This window comes from Quercus lobata, chromosome 7 (genome assembly GCF_001633185.2).
Source record: "Quercus lobata isolate SW786 chromosome 7, ValleyOak3.0 Primary Assembly, whole genome shotgun sequence".
Taxonomy (NCBI): Eukaryota; Viridiplantae; Streptophyta; class Magnoliopsida; order Fagales; family Fagaceae; genus Quercus; species Quercus lobata.
The window spans coordinates 2293278-2315460 of NC_044910.1; the positions used below are offsets into that span (position 1 = coordinate 2293278).

Below are 22183 nucleotides of genomic sequence, written 5' to 3' on the forward strand. Positions count from 1 at the left end.
TTATTGAAATTGGATTTCAATAAATGTGAATAACTAAATATTAAACTGGGTACTCAATGATAAAATAGTTATTTACAAAGTGATGGTTCTTTATGACTTTGTTCACTATGGATATTTCATGGAGGGGTAAAATGATATCATTAGAGTCTTGGAATATAATTTATTAATAAGGTCTAGAGTGCAATTATATTTATATAGTGGTATTAAATATAATTTATGGTAATTTTGAACTCGTCAAGAGTTAACAGATAAATCCAAGACTCATTGGAGCTAGAGTCTTATTTGTTCCCTTTGGTGTCATCTCAAGCCACAAACTAAAACCCAATTGGGCAAGCCCAAAAGGCAAACTCAATTAGATAATCAGTTCTTATTTAATAAGAGTTATTAAATAAAGTAGCTATCAAGGTAATTAGAATGTACGTATGATGAAAAGAAAAGAAAACAGTCTTTCTCTACAAGGAGAAGAAGGAAGGACTTTTTTTGAGAATCAACATACATAAAGACCAATTGAGAGACCAATTTTCTTGAGCACCATGTGGAATTGGGATGTTGATTAGAGGTATTCTCAAATCTAGACTTTGAATTTTACTGGATCAAGGTACGCTTTCTATTCTTTGTTCTAAAATTCAAAGTTACATATTATCTCTCATGAATGAAGTAGATCCATGTTTATTGCTTCCGCTATGTGTTTTGCATGAGATGCAAAACTAGATTTTCCAACAATTGGTATCAGAGCCAGATTTTCAATATCATGCTTGTATAACATGTGATTGGGTTTTAGAATCAAAGAAAATAGTTTTCATGGTGATTTAATTTTCTGCAGCAACGTTTCTGCATAATTTTGTTTTAGATTTATTGTGCAATAAATCCTGCTTGAATTGATTAATATATGCATGTTTTTGTATATGAAATATACATATTGGTTCGTATTATCAATGACCCATTATTATGCATCGAGTTATGGTGCCGTGTCATGATTATGCATCAAGTTATGGTGTTGTATTCATGGAGTTCGTATGCATCAAGGATTCTATTGAATCCGTATATATATATAATAATAATAATAATAACTAATAGCCGAAACGTTTGACTTTTTATTGACCGTGTCTCATTACGCCACATGACTACACAAATTAATGGCATGTTTACATTTTAAAACACCAAAACATTGTTCCTTTTCGTTTAGTGGTTTACGTGAAACACTTTACTCTTAAATAGTAGTTACAGAAATTTAAAAAAAAAAAAAAAAAAAAAAAAAAAAAAAAAAACACTTCTTTAAATTGTGACAAATTAACAAATAAACTTTTTTTTTTTTTTGAAAACCAACCAACAAATAACCCAAATCAAATATTTTATATTTTTAGCCTCACCCTCACACACATTGACCAAAATTTTACTCCCTAAAAAAAAAAAAAAAAAACAAAACAAAACAAAAAAACAAACACATACACTCCGTTTCAGTGGGTAAGTTCTTTAACTATCTCTTTATATATTCTCAATTTCGCTTCAATTTTTCATTTGCCCATTTTTCCTCTGCGAGAAGAAACTCTGTGAATAGAGATAGGATATGGGATTGTCTCCACCAGCCTGCCGCCATCACACAGCGGAACCGCTGCCGGTGAAATTGTCTTCTTTTGTTTTTCCCTTTCAGTCCGCCGTTAAGCGTAGAACCTCTACCCGTTACCCCTCTCTCAAACACAGAACCAAGTTATTTCACAAAAAGCTTGCGAGGGCATGACTATGGGTATCAGACCGTTCTCTCTCGGTTTTCCTTTATTGGTGTTTTTTTTTTTTTTTTTTTTTTTTTTGTATGCAATTTTGTTAATCAAATGGTTTGATAAAAGCGTATGTCTTCATAGTGGATTTGTGTAATTGTGTCTGAAATTGTAATTTTAAGATGGATTTGCTTGAATTTATTTGTTAAAAAAGAATTTTCCACAATGATACTTTTTGGGGTTAGTTTTATTACTTCTATTTAAACTAAGTGATATTTGAATTCTGGTAGAATTTCATAGCGAGGAATATAGAGATTGTGGCTCATGTTGATCCTAGAGAGACGTCTTTGGTTGATTCTATTTTAAACAAGCAAAGGTAATAATTCCTTAATGATTTTCCTCTGCATAATTTGCCACATTGATTGGTTATACTGAAATTTTTCTAAGAAAATTGATTTCCATCTAGACTACAAGTTGTCTCTGTTACTCTTTGTTTATTATTGTGAACCCTATGTATTTTTCCTGCTATTCATTTTTTAATAATATTTTCTTTCTTACCTATCAAAAAAAAGAAAAAAAGTGGCCTCTATTAACCCCAAACTGAAAGCCTAATACAGACCCACGATACACAGGAAAATCTTGCAATTCAATTGCTTCCTTCTCTACCAGATCGCTTGCTATTAGGTACATTTCTTCTCCTCCTCCTCTTTTATCTGAATTTTATTTATTTATTTAGTTTTGTTTTACCACTGATTCAAGATCAGGTATTAAGTTTAAGGATCTCTTGCTTCTATTTTTTCCCTTTTTGATTGATTTCACATAGCCCCAAAAAACTTCCCACAAAATCCCCTAAGCAGAAGCCAAGGGCTGTCTTTTTCAAGTGGGTATGTGTTTCTTATTCAAATATCAATTGTGGGAATTATTGTTGGTTGAAGATTGGTCATAAGTATTGGTTTCTAGGATCATTTATGAGAAACCCAAATAAAATTTTTGTTGTGTTTTGTTTGATTCTTTGTTATGTTTGATTTGTGTCAAGGAATTGTTTTAGTTTCCCTATTAATGCTTTGGGATATCATATAAACTTCAATTTCTTTTTTTTCTTTTTATTTTTTGGCTTATGAATATTGATACAGGAAAAAACTGCCAATTAATGAGGAAAAACAAGGCAAAGGTGATGTAGTAAATAAATGTGGTTGTAAGAAAATGTTTGCTCTACTCTCTGCCCTCTTCTACTACTCTCCAATATATAACCCAAGTATAGGTTTTTTGTTATCTTTTTTATTACCTGATTTGGTTTTAAAAAAAATTTCGGAAGTAGTTTAGGTAGTCTAATGTCGGTTCCTTAAATTTTACTTGATGTATCAATATGTTTTTGAATTGTGAATTCCATTATTCTAAATATGTCTTAGATACTGGAATGGTTCCCTCAATTTTCAACACCTGTAGATTAACCAAGTTCTCTTTCTCGGTTATATCTGCTAGGAGTTCAACAAAATGCCTCTAAGAGCACCTGGTATTACTTGGCATTTTTGCATCTACGTAAGTTAAAAGCGTGTACATGTGTTGGGATAATAGTATAGATGAACTATTATAAACTATCTGATGATTACCCACTAAGTTCTATATTTATGTTTAATATCTTAAACGTTGTTACATTCTGCTTTATGCAGATTGGGGATGTGCTGACTTGGGTTTGAATACTGGAAATTTAATTGTTTGGACTATTTGATGTGCTTATTCCCACTCCTTTTGATTTATGTTAGGATTGTGCATTTTTGGGTTTATGCTATTTTTTAATGTTGAAGTTTTCTTTATAAATAGATATAAATCATGTCAGATGTCAAAACTCATGTGCACATTAGTCCTCAAACCTTAGTTGGTTGCAGCTTAACTGTAATGAGGAGGTGGCAAGTCAGTTGGTTTACATGGTTTTTTTGCAATTGATAAATCATGACCCAGTTTGCATATAGGCATGCAACAATGGACTTAGGATTTCACCTGAGGCAGTTCGGTTTATTAATATAGCACTTCATTGCAACATATTTGTATTTAGAAAAACGCAAGGGGTGTTTAGTGGCAAAGTATTATAAGAGGAGGCTATGCTGTATTTGTTCAATTGTAACATGTTTAGTTTGTCATGGGCATAATTTTTGGGTGGATTCATGTTATAGTCTTTTTAATACTATTTTATCAAAAAGTTTCTCTCTTTCCAAGTTTCTGTTTTCTTTTCATATTAAGTCATGTTTTCTCTTTGTAATGTTAGGTATAAAGAAAAAGGCAAGTTAAATTCTATCACATTCACAAGTCTCTAATATGCCAATAGACCTTCTCATTGCTATGCTTTTTGTTGTTGCTCTTTGGAATCATTGTTTAACTTTGCCTTGACGTAAAAAATTACATTACATCATACAAAAATACAATTCATCTGTAAATCAGTTTGTGTAATATATATTTTAGGTTATTTATGATGGATAAGATTTAAAACTGTAGCGGTTATTGATTTGGGCATAGAACAGAGCCTTGAAGTTGAGTAGTTATTATATATCTTCAATTAGGTTTTCTATCAATTTATGGATTTCAATTCCTAACCCTTTTTCCTCCCTAATTTTTTTTTTTTTTTTGGTTGAAGTCAAGGAAATGCTCATAGAAATCCAATTCTAGAGGTTTTGTAAGAAAATATTGAGGATATGGATGAGTTTCGTTGTGGAGATAGTATCAATTTAATGGTTTTTTTTTTTTTTTTGGGTGTGTTTTTGAAAGGCCTAAGAGTCGGCTTGGTGATTAATTTATTTGGCTGAAAAATAAATTTATATTGATGTAGATTTTGGTTTCAGAATTTTCAATGATATATATGGGCTGTTTGTTGCAAATAGTTTTGTTTATGAGGTTCAATAAAAATTTTAGGCACAGTTGACTTGATGCTAAATAGTTATTGGGTTTTGTTTTAGAAAATCTTTAGATTTTTTGTTGTTATTGTGATTGGCTTCTTTTTTTTTTTTTTTTTCTTTTTTTTTTTATAATCTTTTCTTTCAGGTGATGCTGATTACTATCTTGATTTAATTGATGAGGTCTTGAAACACACATATTTTTACTCAATGAGGTGTTATACTGGTAGCATATATTATTGATAAAGCACTGGAGCTTGCAGCACGATCTAGAGGTAGTAATGGTCAATGGGTTAATGTTGTGGTGTAACTGCCAAAACTCCCACTTGGACCTTTAAGGGAGCCTTTGAGTTGACTGCACTAAAACAGGCAGATGTTGCTATCATCGATAATGCAGATTTGGTATGCAACATGATTGACCTTTTTCAGTTTCCCTTTTTAATTTTGCTTCAATGGACATTGCTCATTTTGATCAGCATGTATTTAGCTACTTGAATTCTGTCAGATGCAAACTTACTTTTAAAACATAATTGGTATGCTGTTGAAATAATTAAGGCTGAAGTTTAATCTTGGGTTTGAGACACAGTCATATCTATGCAGATAATCTTTTACTCTAATTTTTCCCCCTAATAATAAAGCAGCATTTTTCCAGTTTTGCATGTGTAAATTTTAAGTTATTTATGATGGATAGGATTTAAAATTGTAGTGGTCATTGATCTGAGCATTTGTTTGATATGAGTAGGAGGTTTAAAATTTTAGAACTTTTACCCTGGTCTTTTCATAATTTTTCTTGGAGTCAAAGTGGTGTGCGGTTACTTTTGAGAATATTATTTCCTTAGGAATTTCTAGATATTGATATGAAAGCCATTTTAGTAGTTGTGTCTCTATTTAATGCTACTTTTATTTGCTTATATCCCACTTTGAACACCATTTTTAAAAAAAATTATTAGTTTATTACATACCTTGTGTTGGTTTTAAAACTAACGCTTGACGGTTAGTTTTATGTCATTAGCGTGTTACCTGAGCTTTTGATGATAGATGTGTCTTTTTCTACTAACAGTTTCTAATGGATAACAGAGTATACTTGGATTAGCAGCCTATATACTTCTCTTCATATTGTTGTGATTGGTGACATTAAGTAACAACCACATCTTAACATCAATTATATACTACTTTGTTCTACCAAATAAAATTACTGATTTGAGTTGTCTTTCTTTGTCATAGAGCTTAGTTAATATATTGATTGGCTTTCATTATGTCACTATTGATACCAAACTAAAGGTCAAATATTCTTCTTGGTATTTTTTTTTTTTTAATTTAAAATTTTGTGCATCAAATATTGTTAAATATAGTATATATTTTCTTTAACAAATATGATCTAGGTTTGGGTACTTTCTTGGGATAGATTATGATTTAGGCATTTGGATTAGATAAAGTTATAAAGGTTAGGTTTGGTTATGTTTTAGATATTTATCTGTGTAAGATTTTGTTTGGTTCACTAAACCATGTGACTTGCTTCAAAATTGTACATTCCGTGTGTAATGCAATTGAGAAGGATACATATTAAGTCAACTTTACATACATACTAAACAAATAGTAGGTATGGAAATAAACATTACCTTTATGAACTATAAGTGCAATAGAGATATTTACCATTGCAATAAACATTACCAATATTTGTGTTGCCTTTGATTCCATTTGGAATTCACTGATTTTTTATAGATAAGCTTTGGCTTTGCTGAAAAATTTTTCAACTAATAAAATGGTCCGACCTGATATGATCTTTTGTACTAATTTCTTAAATAAGTGATTGTGTCTAATGTTTCACCAAATTGTTTGATCCATGGAAGATTGGGGCTATATCAGATCTCTATGTTGGTGTTTCAGCTCTGCATGAAGCTGCAAGCAAGTTCATTTTATAGATATCATATCATATGCCAAGGCTTGGCATCTTTAAGGGATTTTTTTTTTTCCTGTTGGATCTAAATGCAAAAAATGTATTATTGCATAGTTATACTTCTTTTCCACTTGCTGTAGTGTGCATATATTGCACATTTTTATTTGAAATTGTTACTGCTTTCTAGGAAAAGATTTTTGTATGGTTTTGATTCAAGAAGTGGTACAAATTCAAAATATTGTTATCTTCCTTCAGCAATTTGCATACAATTATATTTTTACTTAATTTTATTCATTTTCAAATAAATGTACTTTGAAATAAAATAATTATATTTAATTTTTATTTACTAATCCTGTGCATAGCACAGGTTAGCGACTGGTAATAACTAATAGCCGAAACGTTTGACTTTTTGTTGACTGCATTTTATTGCGCCATTTGACTACACAAATTATTGCCACGTTTACATTTAAAAACACCAAAACATTGTATCTTTTCGTTTGGTAGAATAAGAGAAACATTTTAGTGACTGTGTTTTATTGCACCATGTGGCTACACAAATTATTGCCATGTTTACATTTAAAAACACTGAAACATTGTGTCTTTTTGTTTGGTAGAATAAGAGAAACATTTTAGTGAATTAATACACAATCACACAATGTTCTATTTCAAACAAACGCTTCTTTTTGGCTCTTGGGTAGTTACAAATTATGCACCTTTAACATTTGTTCCCACAAAAAAAAAAAAAATGAGTACACTTCTTTCTTATCTTTTTTTCTTCCCTATACACCTCTCTCTCTCTCTCCCCCTCTCTCTGATAATTTATTTTCTGCACAACATTGATACATTGCTCTATACAAGTTTTCCTCTATTTGCCAAATATATCATAACACTCTCCAATGGGGTCTACGACTATCTCTTCAAGGTACAGAATTGGAACACTGTAAATTGCATGTTTTACTTTTCTTTTTGGTGAAAAACAAGAAAAAAATATTAAATAAAGGTTTTTTTGTTTTTGTTTTGTTTCTGTCTTAATTTTTTTGATTCATTTGTAGAACCAAGTGCAGGAATGGTGGACATAACAAGCACGGCTGTGGCCATATCAAATAAGTTTATCAAGATCTGAATTTTTTCTAACCGCTGGTATTATTATTATTATTATTTTTTTTTTTTTGTTAATTTGGAATTCTGTTCTTTAATTTCTTGAATTTGAGTCCTAATTGATTCACATAACTTCACGTATAGGATCATTGTCTCCTCAAAATATCAAAGACTGCCACTCCTGTAAGAGTCTCTCCTCTATTTGTCTTTCTCTCTAATTTCTTCTTCTTTTTTTTAATTGAATTTGATCAGTCTGATTTACATTGTTATTTTAGATTTTTCAGTGATATATATGGGCCCTGAAGCCACAGAGCAGATAAGGATACAGCAGTCAAGTTATTAGAATAATTGTAGCAGTTTATCCCTATCAAGTGACAATAGTTTTCTCTATCATAAAAAACAAAAAAGTAGCAGTAGTTTTTTGTGTTTGTTGTTGATAGGGTCAAGTAGCAGTAGTTGGATTTGAAATAAACTCATTCTATTTTGTAGAGTAGATAAGGTGATTACGTTGGTTGTCATTACTCATTAGGATGTTATTATATCATTAGCCAATTGTTTCGGCTATTTTATACAGAAAAGTGATGAAATAAAGATCATTAGAAAATTTAAACCAACACTCTTTGATGTTAGGGTGTGCTGTCAATTAGGGGTTTCATTGTACATTTTTTCCTTTTTTTGCAAACTGATTATTAATGTACCTTCAAGCAAATTAAATATATATATATATATATATGTATATGATTATTATTGAATTATCCTGTGTATCACACGGGTTAGCAACTAATATATATATATATATATATATATATGGGGGTCTGCACGATTCATAAAGGCAATGGTTGTTTCTGTCATCAAGTGCGGAGTATTTGTAGTCCAAGTATTGGAATTGCACGTCCCCGACATATATTGCTAGGTTTATTGATATCTGATATAAGGATTACATTTACGTGCAACGTAGTAATAATTCCCTTTGATATCATGTGAGTAGTATTGTGATTGAATGATACGGCCCACTTTAATTTAATTTCTTTGAATGTTTGCATTCTTGGAATCTATATATATATATATATATATATATATATATATATATATATTAATTTTGGCCGTGGGCATATTGTTCCTCTGGGAAAGGTATCTATGTAAACTTCAAAGGTCTTTCTTTTTCAATTTACTGATATACATGCTATCATGTTAATGCTAGGATTATGAAATTTATTCCTAATGAGATTAGGATTATGTTTTCAAGGGTTTCTAGCATTATTAGGATTCTTGATAATGATCTTGAAAACCTTAATGATTGATCTGTGAATTTTCATTCATAAATTCAAAAGGTGTTTTTGATGAAAATAGCAAAAAATTGTCAAAAACGGTTGCTGGAAAATTCTGAAAAAATCAGTTATCCAAGTTTCGATCGATTGGGAATTCCTTTCGATCGATCAAATGTACTTTTCGATTAATCGAAGAAGAATCGAGAATCGATTGAGTCAAGCAGAAACTCTATGATGAAATTCTTCATTGTCTCAATCGATTGAGAATTCTTTTCAATCAATCGAATGTTAATTTTGATCGATTGAACAAGAATCGAGAATCCATCTAACGAGGCAGAAGCTTTGTGACAAATTTCTTCATTTTTCAATCGATTGAACAAGAATTGAGAATCAATCGAACGAGACAGAAGCTTTGTGATGAATTTCTTCATTTTTCGATCGATCGAGTAATAGTTTCAACCGATCAAAGGCACTGAATTTTGAATTTTCACTTGCTTTTTGATTAAGTGTTAAAACTTTGATAAAAAGCAAAGCTTTGTGATTAATTTTATAGTCCTTAAAAGTTAAGGACATACATTAATCATTATCTAACTAAAAGACCTAATAAGATCAAAGATGTTAGTTAAGTAGAACCCTTAGTCCTAAATTGTTGTATGATTAAAAGTCCTTAATTTATTTTAATTAGAGGTTTTTAATGAGATTAAAATTCAAATTAAAGTTATATAGTTTCTAATGAGATTAGAATACTTTATCTAGTAAATTAAGGATAGAGTTCTTTATAACTAATTTTGATCCATTAGGGTTTAAGGAATCCTAAATGGTTTAGGACTTCCATTTTAGTTAGTGATTCTAATGAGATTAGAGTCTTCAAAAAGTGAAAAGTTATTAGTTGTGATGGGATCACAATTATTTAAAGAAAAACCCAAATAATGAGTGGGAATGCTGAAATAACCCTTTTATTAAGTTTATTATAATGTGAATAGATACCGTGTCTTGGTCTCAAGCCTTGCATTCCATGCGGAGGGTATTTACTTCATGGATTACATGATTAAATTTCTTTGTGATTATGTGAATGTTCGTTATACTATTGTGACGTGACTTAGTAAGATCACATCGAATTTAAACAATTAAACACATTTGATGTGTAGGGTTAAAGTTGTGATGAGATCGCAACATTTTCAAGACATTCTACTTGTTTTAAAATTTCTAGTGGGAGAGAGATTCAAGGGTTGAGTCTCACAGCCTCCATTGCTGGTTTATAATAGAGTGATTAGGCACCTCGCCTTGGCATATATGCCTTGCTCCCTATGGAGGGTGTTTAATTCATGGTACTACAGGTTAAACTTCTTAATGATAGATGAAGTGTGTTTTTACATTAAAAACAACCACGCTACCGTGGAGTTACTGGGTGACTCACATAGAGTATAGGCAATGGTGTACACTAAATTAAGTGTAATGTTAATCTCCCTACGGAGCTCTGTCATTATTACTTAGAGGCAAATTACTTAGGGGCAAACGGAAGAACGGCAAATTATTTTTGTTTGGTAAGAGTTACCATGATAGCATTAATAATGAGAATAGTTCTCACCTAATCATAGTGATTGGTATGACCTCGCTACCGAGGAATATTAATTGCGAGATTGGGTTGTCGTTGCACCTAATATAATATGGTTTTAGGGTTTCATATTATATGGTTGTGGGTGCAAAATTATAATGTCCTTGTATTTATGTTCATAGTCTCAAAATAAAGTTGTCATAAATTTTTGTTCTCTAACTACTATTTTAATTGAATCACATTAATTAAGAAATAATTTTGGACATGGTGCTTAAAGGAGCTAAAGTATATAAATATGTTTCAATTCAGGATTGTCATAATTTCCTATACATGATGCATTTATGGAAGATAGTGTATGATGTGATCATAGTCTCCATTGAAATGCTAAAATCTTACATTGGCTTCTATCTTAATTGTGCTACAGCATAAGATGCAAGAGGTAGTACTAGACTTAGACTTTATATTAAGTCTAAATGAGATGTTTTGTATGAATCATATTGAGAACTAAGAAAGGCTTAAGAAGTTCAAATTCTATATCATTTTAAGAAAATATTTTATTTTTTAAAATGAATTGGAATTCTTCGATGTAGAGATTAAATGTTAATCTCATATGGATATGATCCAAAAGTTCTTGTTAGAATAATTTGATCAATTTAGATTGTTTTGAAAATAAATTATTTTTATATTATTTGAGTTGATAAGTGAGTTCTACGCAACGGAAGACATCCTAAAAGCTAAGGCTAGAATCAATATGATTTAATTCAAATTCTTAACCTAAATCGAAAGGTAAGGGTGGTAAGAAGAAGAATTATAATACTAAACAGTTGGACAAGCTAGTTGCCCTAGTAGTTGTCAAAAAGGAAATTAGACTTAAAAGTATAACCAAAAGGAAAGTGTTTCCGTTTTGGTAAAGCTAAGCATTGTCCATGACTATTTTCTAGATGAAAATTTACATGTTTTACCTTTTAAAGAGAAAGTTTTCATCATTTGGTATTGTATATTTTGGCACTTATGTCTAGATCTTATTAATCTAAATGATATTCAAGATTGGTGAAAGATGGGCTTTTAGAACCATTATTTTGTTATATTCCCAGTCTATAAATTTTATTTAGAGGATAATATGATCTAGGGCTTCTTTTCGTAAAGGAATAAAGTTCCAATGACTTCTTTAAGTCAGTGCATACATAAAGGAGGAATAGGGCTCTTTTAAAGGTAGAATATTCTAGAAGAAAAATGTCAAAATTTGTTGTAAGACAACTATAAAATACATTTAGTAATGAGATGATTGTATTAGATACACCACAAGACATTATTCTGTAGATAACTATTACACCAGTACAATATCGTAGTGGGAGGATTATCAATTACCAAATAAATTCATACTTTGAGATAAACTTTTGAAGTCATTCCACAAGAATATGAATTTGATCCTCAGTACTATGTAAAAGCAATAGATGATATGAATACGTATTACTGGATCAAGGTTATGTGAATAGAATTAAATTCTATTTAAAGTCTAGAACTTGTAGAGGCGCCTAATGGCATTAAGCCTATTTTTTTCAAATAGGTCTACAAGAAAATGAGATTGATAGATTAGAAGGTGTAAACTTTCAAAGTCAAGACTAGTGGCAAAAAGATTTATTCAGAAAGAAATGGTTCGACTATGAAAAGATTTTTTCAATAATAGTCAAGTTTGGCTCTATCTAGATTCTCTTATTCATTATATTTCATTTGGATGAAATATGGTAATGGATATCAAGAAAGCTTCTTTTAGTAGCAATCTTGTGGAAGACATCTATATGATGTAACTAGACTTGTTCATAACAAAGAACCAGTAGTGTTTAGTATGCAAGTTGTTTAAAGTACAATTATGGACTAAAGCAAGCATCTGAATCATAAAATATCATCTTTGGTCAAGTAATCAAGTTGTTGATTTTGATCAAGTATTAAAATGCCTTATGTGTGTAAAATCTATATAGAATAATAAATTTCTTAATGTATGTTGATGACATTCTATTCATTTGGAATGATGTAGAGTTATTGTCATCAATGGAGTTTTTTGTTGTCTAGTCCAATTTGATATAAAGTATTTGGGAAAGACTAGTCACATCCTAAGAATTAAACTTTGTTAAAAATTCAGAAATTAGTATGTTAAGTCTATCTCAAACTACTTAAATAGATTAGATTCTAGCCAAGTATAGCATGTAATACTTCAAGAAATGATTCTTTCCTTTTAAGTTTGAAGTTCCTTTATATAGGACTATAGTCCTAAGACATATAAAAGGAAGAGCATATTAAGACGATTCCTTATACCACATCAATAGGAAGTCTTTATGCTATGCTATATACTAGGCTAAATATCTATTTTGTGGTGGGCATGGTAAGCAAATATCAATTGAATCTAAGATCACTTAATTTAGTGGGAGTAAAGCATATACTCAAATATCTTAGGAGAATGAGGGATTATATGCTTGTCCACCAAAGTGAGGATTTGATGGTTACTGTTTATACAAATACTAACTTGTAATTTGATTGTGATTCATGAAGTTGGACTTCAAGATATGTGTTCATCCTAGGTGGTGAAGATACACATTAAGCGTAAGTATTATCTCATTAGAGAGATATGAGTACGTGAGATATAGTTGTAGAAAAGATAATTTATACAATAAATTTGGCTGAAACTTGTTTCCGAACCTTGCCTTAGAGTGATTATGAATTACTCTAAATGGAAATTAGAGTCAGATATATGGTAAATTGTCTTTGAGGGCAAGTGAGAGATTGTTGGGGTTTATGCCCTAAAATCCAATTTATTGGCATGTCATAAATAATTAAATTGTTTAATTATATGAGACTATTTATAAATGAACTAATGGGACATTATCATAGTTCTTAAGATGCATTGTATGTGATTTATATGATTTAGTCACAGAAGATATAAATCACAAGTTTATTGTAAACTCAAAACGTAGTTTGTAGTCGATGATGAAACTGGGTGTTTCATTTGTGAAGACTATAACAAATCAACTAAGATGATTTGTCTTGATCATGGAAGTGGAGGCTTTTAGTTGATATGTTGATATGTCTTAAGAGTTAAGACATATTGAACTGAACCACTATAAGATTAATTATTCAATCAACAACTGTCACCTGAATAATTAATCACACGACTTCTATTTTCATAAACTCTCAACCCTGAAAGGATAGTGAACCAGATCATGAAATGTAGGTTACTTTGATATATTAGAAGTGAGATGTAACATTCACGGTCAAAACCTCAGTATGTTGGGTAACCACACATAGTGTTGAGGGAACACATATTCTCAAGATGGAATCCATAATCTCTTATATAGAGACATGAAATATCCCCTTGAGATAAGTTTAATGGAAACTAGTTATTCAGGGCGCCCACTTTAGTAAGGAGTTACTAAAGCTTATGTTTATTGAAATTGGATTTCAATAAATGTGAATAACTAAAGATTAAACCAAGTACTCAAGGATAAAATAGTGGTTTACAAAGTGATAGTTCTTTATGACTTTGTTCACTATGAATATTTCATGGAGGGGTCAAATGATATCATTAGAGTCTTGGGATATAATTTATTAATAAGGCCTAGAGTGCAATTATATTTATATAGTGGTATTAAATATAATTTATGGTTACTTTGAACTTGTCAAGGGTTGACAGATAAACCCAAGGCCTATTGGAGCTAGAGTCTTATTTATTCCCTTTGGTCCCATCTCAAGCCACAAACTAAAACCCAATTGGACAGGCCCAAAAGGCTAATCCAATTAAATAATCAGTTTTTATTTTATAAGAGTTATTAAATAAAGTAATTACCAAGATAGTTAGAATGTACGTATGATGAAAAGAAAAGAAAATAGTTTTTCTCTACAAGGAGAAGAAGGACTTTCTTTGAAAATCAACATACATAAAGACTGATTGAGATACCACTCTTTTTGGGCACCATGTGGAATTGGAATGTTGATTAGAGGTATTCTCAAGTTTGGGTTTTGAATTTTACTACATCAAGGTACGCTTTCTATTCTTTGTTCTAAAATTCAAAGTTACATGTTATATCTCATGAATGAAGTAGATCCATGTTTGTTGCTTTCGCTGTGTGTTTTGTATAAGATGTAAAACCAAATTTTCGAATAGGTTGAAAGGTCCATGCATACCTAGGTCAAAAGGTCGAGGAGAAAAGAGCAAATTGACGTAGCAACCGAGGTTCTAGAGGAGCAAAGGAACCTCGGGAGTGCTTTAGGAAGTCAACCATTTTGGAAAAATAAGCTTCAAGGGAAGTAGCAGAGCCTTATCAACAACAGAAAGAAGAAATATTTGGGAAAGAGACTGCCACCACCACATTAAATGCACTGCACCAATTGAATTGGCCGCATTTATGGAGAAATGACACCTGAACAGTGTCATCCCAACTCACAACCCTTCTTATTGCCTCCAAGAGGGCCTTAATGGGCCAAGCATCCAAGGGATTTCCTAGAAAGTGAACAGGTGAAAGACTGAGATGTATGGAGAAGGGATTATAAAAGAGAATGACCATCATAAAAAATGGGCATGAAATCTAACGCAGAGAGAAAGAAAAGAGGGAAGAACACTTTGTATACAGAAAAACCTGATTAATAATATAAGAACATTTCATCCTCGGACTGGACCAAGGAGTGATATTTTCGTCCATTTGTGTGATTAATCCTATTGTCTTCAACCCAATCTATTTGAGGCCCGCACTTATTTAGTTTAGTAGTTTGCTTGTAAGATCTTTGTTTTGGGCTTACTGGACTAGCTTCCATTATTCTTGACGGGCTTAGGTTCCAAATTTAGTCCTTACAACATATATATATATATATATATATATATATATATATATATATATATATATTCTTCTCAAAGGACTAATGCTCGTTTCAGATTTTGTGTACATGGTCCCTACCTCACAACGTAGAGATCTATGCATAAATATATTCATATAAATATTAATATTATACATAGTCGAATTGAGTATCATATTTATAAGTTTATTGATGAATCCGTGTAATTTGAATTTTGAATTTTTATTTATTTATTTATTTTTTTTGAGAATCATTTGAATTTTTAATTTGTCCCATAGTCAAGCTTCAACCAAGACTTGAGTTTGGTTTATTTACAAAATAAATGAATATAATAAGTTTTGCCCAAATTGAACTAAAACTTGTTCATTTGGCTAAAAAAAATTTTTAACTTTTTGTTTTTTGTCTCAATTTTGAAAAAATAAAATAAAACTAGTTTTTAAAAGAATAATAATAATACTAATAAACTAACTTTTTATTTTTTTGTCACATGTTTAACATAAAAACCAAAAAAATAAATATATTTTAATAAACATTATGCAAATATCCCAAAAATCCTACTCCAAAATCCAAATCTGGGGATTTCAATTGGGGCTAATTTTTAATTTTAAAGAATACGGTTTTATCTGTCTCTTTCATGTACTTGGAAATTGGAAACCGACTCTTCTCGCACTTCTTTACCAACTCAGAAAAGAAGAACAAAAAGGAGGTAATAACACTCTTCCCTCTCTACTTTGATTCGAATTCTTCTTCAAATTTCTGGGTACATCTTAATTTCATTGGGTTCTTGTTTCATTTAACGGTATATGCATGTTTGTGTGTTGTGAAAAATGATCAAGGTCTTGATTGCAAGTAAATCTGCTTTTATTTTGATTATATATAGAGCCCAAGTTTCAAAGATTGGATCTTTAAGTGTTCTAAATGATAGCAGTTAGATCTTATATGTGGTTAGCTCCCTCTGTTCTTTCTTAACTTATCAGAAAAGAAACCAAAGAAGAAGAAAAAACATCTTGGAAATGAAAAGTGATTATAATTATGTACTATTATCAGTGCCAGCTCAACATACTAAGCAAGTGAGGCGATCGCCTAAGGCCCCCAAGCAAAAAAAGGCCCCAAATTTTAACCAATCAAAAATTTTTAAGTCCCAAAATATTAGATGATAAAATAATGTTAATGGTGACTCAAATAAAAACCAAAATTTGCTAACTCAATTGTTGTGAAAAATGTAATATATATCGTAACATTACTTCTACCTAATAGGATCTAATTCTTGAAAGTATTAATTAAGCCCAAATTTCTAACCAATAAATAAATAATAATTTTTTTCTCGAAGAAAAAACTAGAACAAATAAAATTTTTGTTACCTTTCACCTTCTCCATGGGTGTTTTTTAGTGTAGAATTCATTAACTCCCACATAGAGAAGCTAAAAAAACACACACTCTCTCTCTCAACCAAACAACTAAAATTTTAAGACAAAAATTATATACATATTCAATCTCAAACCTCAATTTTTCTTGTACAAATTGTTGGAAATTTTGCCCCACTCTCTATTTAAAGCATAGAAAAGAAATTGTTTTGAAGCTGTAGCTGCTGTGCTTCAGACCTTCTTCTCCTCATTTGAGTCTGATCCTTAGGTTTGTTACTTCTCTAGAACCTTTGCTTTTTTCCCGAACTTTCTCATAATTCAAGCTATCTTGTTTTACTTTCTCTTTATTTTATTCTTGGTAATTACTTTAAATTCTAACACAGCACATGGGTAAACTCATTTTCATTCGTTCATTCATTTAACATATTGGTTGGGACGTGGAGTAGCATAGGACCATAAATTTATTTTATTTTATTATTTTAGTAATCATGGAACTACGTCTATACTTATCTCTTAGGGTTTTAATTTTTTAAATAAATTTCACCTTCCATATTTTGTTGAGAATTTTGTTGATTCGTTATAAAAAATATTTACTTGTATACTCTTGTATGGGTCCACATTAACACTACTAGTTGTTATTCTGTTAACAAATAAAACTATTTTTGCGAGAAAAAAAAAATCAACCGATAAAAAATTTTAATATTTAAATTAAGAAAAAGGCCCCACTCAGCATTGTTGTTTTAGGCCCCAAAATACCTTAAGCCGGCCCTGACTATTATAGATTGATTATATAATAAATAGTAGTCAATTAGTATCAAAAGTGATCCATGCATTCCATAAATCATCATACTATATATTATCCATTTACAATAATGTCACTAGTCCACTATGAACTAGAGTATGTGTTAAACTTGAACTGTTGAAATTTTTTACTTATATTGAAGTGTAAGAGATGCCTTTTTTAGTATAAAGGAAAGAGATCCCACCAATAAAATTTAAGTCTATACTCTGTATCTATCCTTAGTCATTTCATTTCTCTTCCTTGCCTTTTTAATAGCCTAAAAAAGAATTGTATGTCCAGCCATAATCCTCGGCCCTGTGCAGTTTGGTTCGATTGTACTGAATGATTACTCCAAATTTGGCCTGGCAATGAACTTTGCTTCGAACTTTGCCAATGAGTTGTTAAGCTCTGTAATTATGTATAAAGGGACACCATTAGCTAACACTTCTACCTCTTCCAAAGTTGAAATCAGTTTCATTTTAGCTCTGCTTCTAATTTTTCGTATGGAAGATTTTGTTTTTATTTGTCTCATTTCTATATAGTTGATTTAGGTGGAAGGTGAGGTCGCGGGTTTGTGAATCAGTGGGTGCTTCCTATAAAAATTAAAAAAAATAAAAATAAAAATCCTCAAATTGCAATTACATTGAAATTCACTGATATTTATAAATAAACTGCCATAGGCAATTTTCAGTGCCATGACAAGCTCAGATGCTGAGAAATTTCTCAGCCTTTTTCAATCCAAAACCACAATCCCTTTATCTCCATTTCAACTTTGTACTTCTTTCATACTTTATACTTTTTCTTCTGAAGAAAGAAATTACATAATGTAGGTTCTATGCATAAAGGAATGTTTGAAGCTTTGATTTGGCTTGGTTTTTGAGCAGTTTTTCTGAGCATATAATAACGCTTGAGCTTAAGAGACTTCTGCAACCAATGAACTGTTTTGCTGAATCTACTTTGATCAATATTCTGAAGAAAAATTTTAGATTCACTCCAAAAGTTCAGCTAACAAAGAACATTTAACATACTAAAAGTGGAAACAGAAACCACAATGGCATTTTCTTGACCTAAGTTTCTGATTAAAATACACTAAATGAGCTCTTGAGACACAATATTGTCTAACATGATTGTGTAACAATATTGTGTGGCCTTGATTTTCATTTTTTGGTACCTGGTCTATAGTCATATGTCATTCGCTAGATCTTATTCATTGCTTGGAAAAATTCATCTGCTATTGCTTATTCATGTAATCTGTAACCCCTTTAGCTGATTGTTGAAGCGGGGCTATGGAGGGATTATAAGCCCTCTGCAGTCAGCGTAGCAAAGCAGATGAATTGTGATCGACAAAGGCCTGCTGTGTTGCATGTATTGTACAACACAACAGTTATTTGAAGGAAACCATATGAATTATATTAAATGCACCATGGCCTATATGTCAACAAGAAAAGAATCAAATTATGATCTTCAGCTTGATAACAAAGGCTGTTGGGATGTTTATACTTCTTTTGACAAGCATATGGTTGTGGAAGATTATGAAGGTGATTGTTTAAGAGAGAGTTCGACCATTGAATGTATTTTATCAATCTTCTGTAAAAATTTAAATTTGAATAAGATTTACTTCAAAGGGTCAGAGAAAGAAGAGCATTTGATATACTAATAGTGTTATAAAAGCAGCAACTACAATGGCATTTGCTTTGACCCAAGTTTCCAATTAAAATACTCTAAATGAGCTCTTGAGAGACTATATTTTCTTACAACATTGTGTTGCCTCCATCTTCCTTTGATACTTGGTCTATAGTAATATGTCATCTGCTACTGCTTATTCCTTGCTAGGACAAATTTATTTGCTTCTGCTTATTATTGTCGTTCGCGAAACCCTTTTAGCTGATTGTTGAAGCAGGGCTCCTGGCTAGGGTATAGAAGTGCGCCCATTGGGCATTGGGGGGAGGCAGAGGACTCTTCTGCTGTGAGCCTAGCAAAGGTGGAACAGCGTTGTGGCTCACAAAGATCCTTTGACTAATTCTTGGCACAGGGACATAGGTGGCTGGATTTGGTGCAGATGGAGGGACTTGGCATAGCAAAGGAGAGAAATTGTGACTGGCTAATGTCTTTTGTCTGATTGATGACGGAGGAAGTTGTCCTTTCAGTAACTCCATCAAATGCTTTTTATTCATCATATTTTGTTCTTCTCTATGGAAGAATCTGCTAGCGTCATGTGCAGGCATGCTCATGAGATAAAGCATTGCTGTAACTATGAGAAGCATATTTAGAAGCCTGAACTTGTTCTACAAGTATAGAGAGTTGAGAACAGTTTGATGGAGAAGGTCTTCTGCTCTTGGCTTTATAAGGAGGAAATTTCACCATGGAGGCAATAGATGAATCTGGAAAGAAGCTAAGGTTTTACTACAAAGGAAACTGTGATAGACACAAAGGTAAACTTGCAACTTCAATTTGCCTACTTGAATGGAAATTTTTTTTCTTATTTTAAGTGAAATGAAAAGACTCTATTTCAGGATTAAGATTTTATTTCTTGGATTGGATTTGATAGTGCATAGAAGATTATGTCATCAAAATGTTCAATTACATGACACTAAAAATGCCTTTTAAAATTTTAATATTTAACCTAGCCTATGCAATAACCCTCTCATTCAGCCCAAATCGCCAAACCTGCTCTGGTCCACACCGCCCTACATTGATATGATATTATTTCCAAGAGGGTTGGGCGGGTTCAGCTATTAAAGTGGCAGGTTGGGTTGGGTGGCGAATTGAGTTTTTTAAAGTGCATAGACCTGACCCACCCTGACTATATATATATATATATTAGGTTTAAGTTATACCTAGTGTAACTTTGAGTAATATTAAACTATTCAATATTTTTTAATTAGATGTGAATTTTGATAAATCCACTATTGAATTACATTATTTTTGTTTATTCTCCATACTTGCAAAATCTTAAGGTGCTCAAAGATCAATGAGTATGTTATCAATCAATTGTTTAAATTCAAATTTTTGTAGTGCAAAATAATGCATAAAAGATAATTTTATGGATCGAATGGTAAATAACATTAAATTTTTATGAAAATTGGCATGCATGTTAAGAACATATAAAATATGTGTTCTAACGGTGAGATTTTCAAAATATGAATTCAAAAACAAGTTCTTGGGTAGTGTACTGAAAATTTCAATCTTTTTGTAGGTTGGTGGGTCGACAGTGGTTGAGATTTTTCCAACACGCCAAATGCTTAATCAGCCCTCTATATTTCATTGGAATCCATTTTAGTTCTCTAGTTTTTCTTTTTTTATTTCAATCCTCTAATTTTTAAATTTATTCAATTTATCCCTCGCCAAGCTCTAAATTTCTATAGTTAAACACAATCTCGTAACACATTTTCTAACAAGAGCAACCAAACATTTATGAATGGTAAATTGTGGAAATGTACAACAATAGAAATGAAATAACATCATCAAAAAAAAAAATATATATATATATATATATATATATATGCGGACCAAGCGTAGGAGGAAGAAACCTAGAGAAGATCGTCTTCCAAAAAAAAAAGAAAATTAGACAAACAAGGGTATCCAAACATTTTTTAAATATTTGATTATTCTCTCGGGTGTATGCAGTCCTCATATCTCACACACATCAAATTATTACAAGGAGGAATTTCATGGAAGTGTCCCTAAGATATTCAATGTATAAAAAATAGTAATTCAATGTGTTACAATTAAATAAAAATGAACATTAAAATTGTCTTGTCATGAATATTTTAAAAAGTAATGAGAAATTGGTGAGATTTCATTGTTTTCTAGAGAACAAAGCTCATACCAATTACCATATAATGACATTAAAGAAAGACGACGCCACTGATGATAGCATTGTCGTAATAGGCAAAATATGAAATAAAAAATAGAGTATGAACTATTCTAATTAATAAGAGTCGGCCGAATGACAAGGTCATCGAACCCTCATATAGATTTACTTTTGTCACAAGGGAAAAGGTGGCTTGTCATCAATTTGGGAAAAGACCCCAATATAACTGAATGCCAAATCAAGATCCTCGGCCTTATAAATTTTAGGTTGAACATGGATAAGAATCAGATGACGAAAACAAGAGTGGAATGTTGAGTAGATTGAACCTAAAAAGACCAGAAATGAAACCCTGGGCCATAAACAAGATAACATTTAAAAAAAAAATAAAAAAAAAAACTAGGTACGGAACATGAGGTAAGGTAAGTGAAAATGACTTTGTAGTGCTTTGACTTGAATCTGATTGACATATGATGAATTCAATATGTTAGGTTATGTGTAGGTCACTATCCAGCAAAAAACAAAAAGGTTATGTGTAGGTCACAGGGCCAACTTTGTTTTGTTTCTTTTTGGTGAAAATACACTTTTTGTTTTTACATTTTGCGCCAATTTTCATTTTGGTCCCTAAATTGATTTTATTACTAATGTAATCCCCATAAAAAAAAAAAAAATCAATTTTATTTTGGTCCCTATCATCAACCTACTAACAAAAAAGTCTTACGTGGCTAATGGAGTGCCTTGTTTGCACAATAAATGTTGACGTGGTTAATAAAATAATAATAAAAATTTTATTTGATATTTTTTAAATGCCACGTCAGTGTTTTAATTTTTTTTTTAATTTTAATTTAAATTGAAAATTTAATTTCTCAATTCTCCTATTTTCATGCATTTTATTTTTTCTTAACCAAACACAAAAATACAAAAGATTTGGTTTTAAGCTTGAGCTTCCCAAATCTCAAATCAGATC

The 22183-nt window shown here is 31.1% G+C and overlaps 1 long non-coding RNA gene across 1 annotated transcript; it reads left to right on the forward strand.

The window, feature by feature from the left end:
* Nucleotides 1-1542: 1542 nt before the first annotated feature.
* LOC115952686 lies at nt 1543-8168 on the forward strand. The gene is made up of 7 exons (XR_004083514.1): nt 1543-1744; nt 2006-2091; nt 2348-2399; nt 4749-5002; nt 7550-7637; nt 7740-7778; nt 7871-8168. It is a non-coding gene; the product is annotated as an uncharacterized LOC115952686 (long non-coding RNA).
* Nucleotides 8169-22183: the final 14015 nt, after the last annotated feature.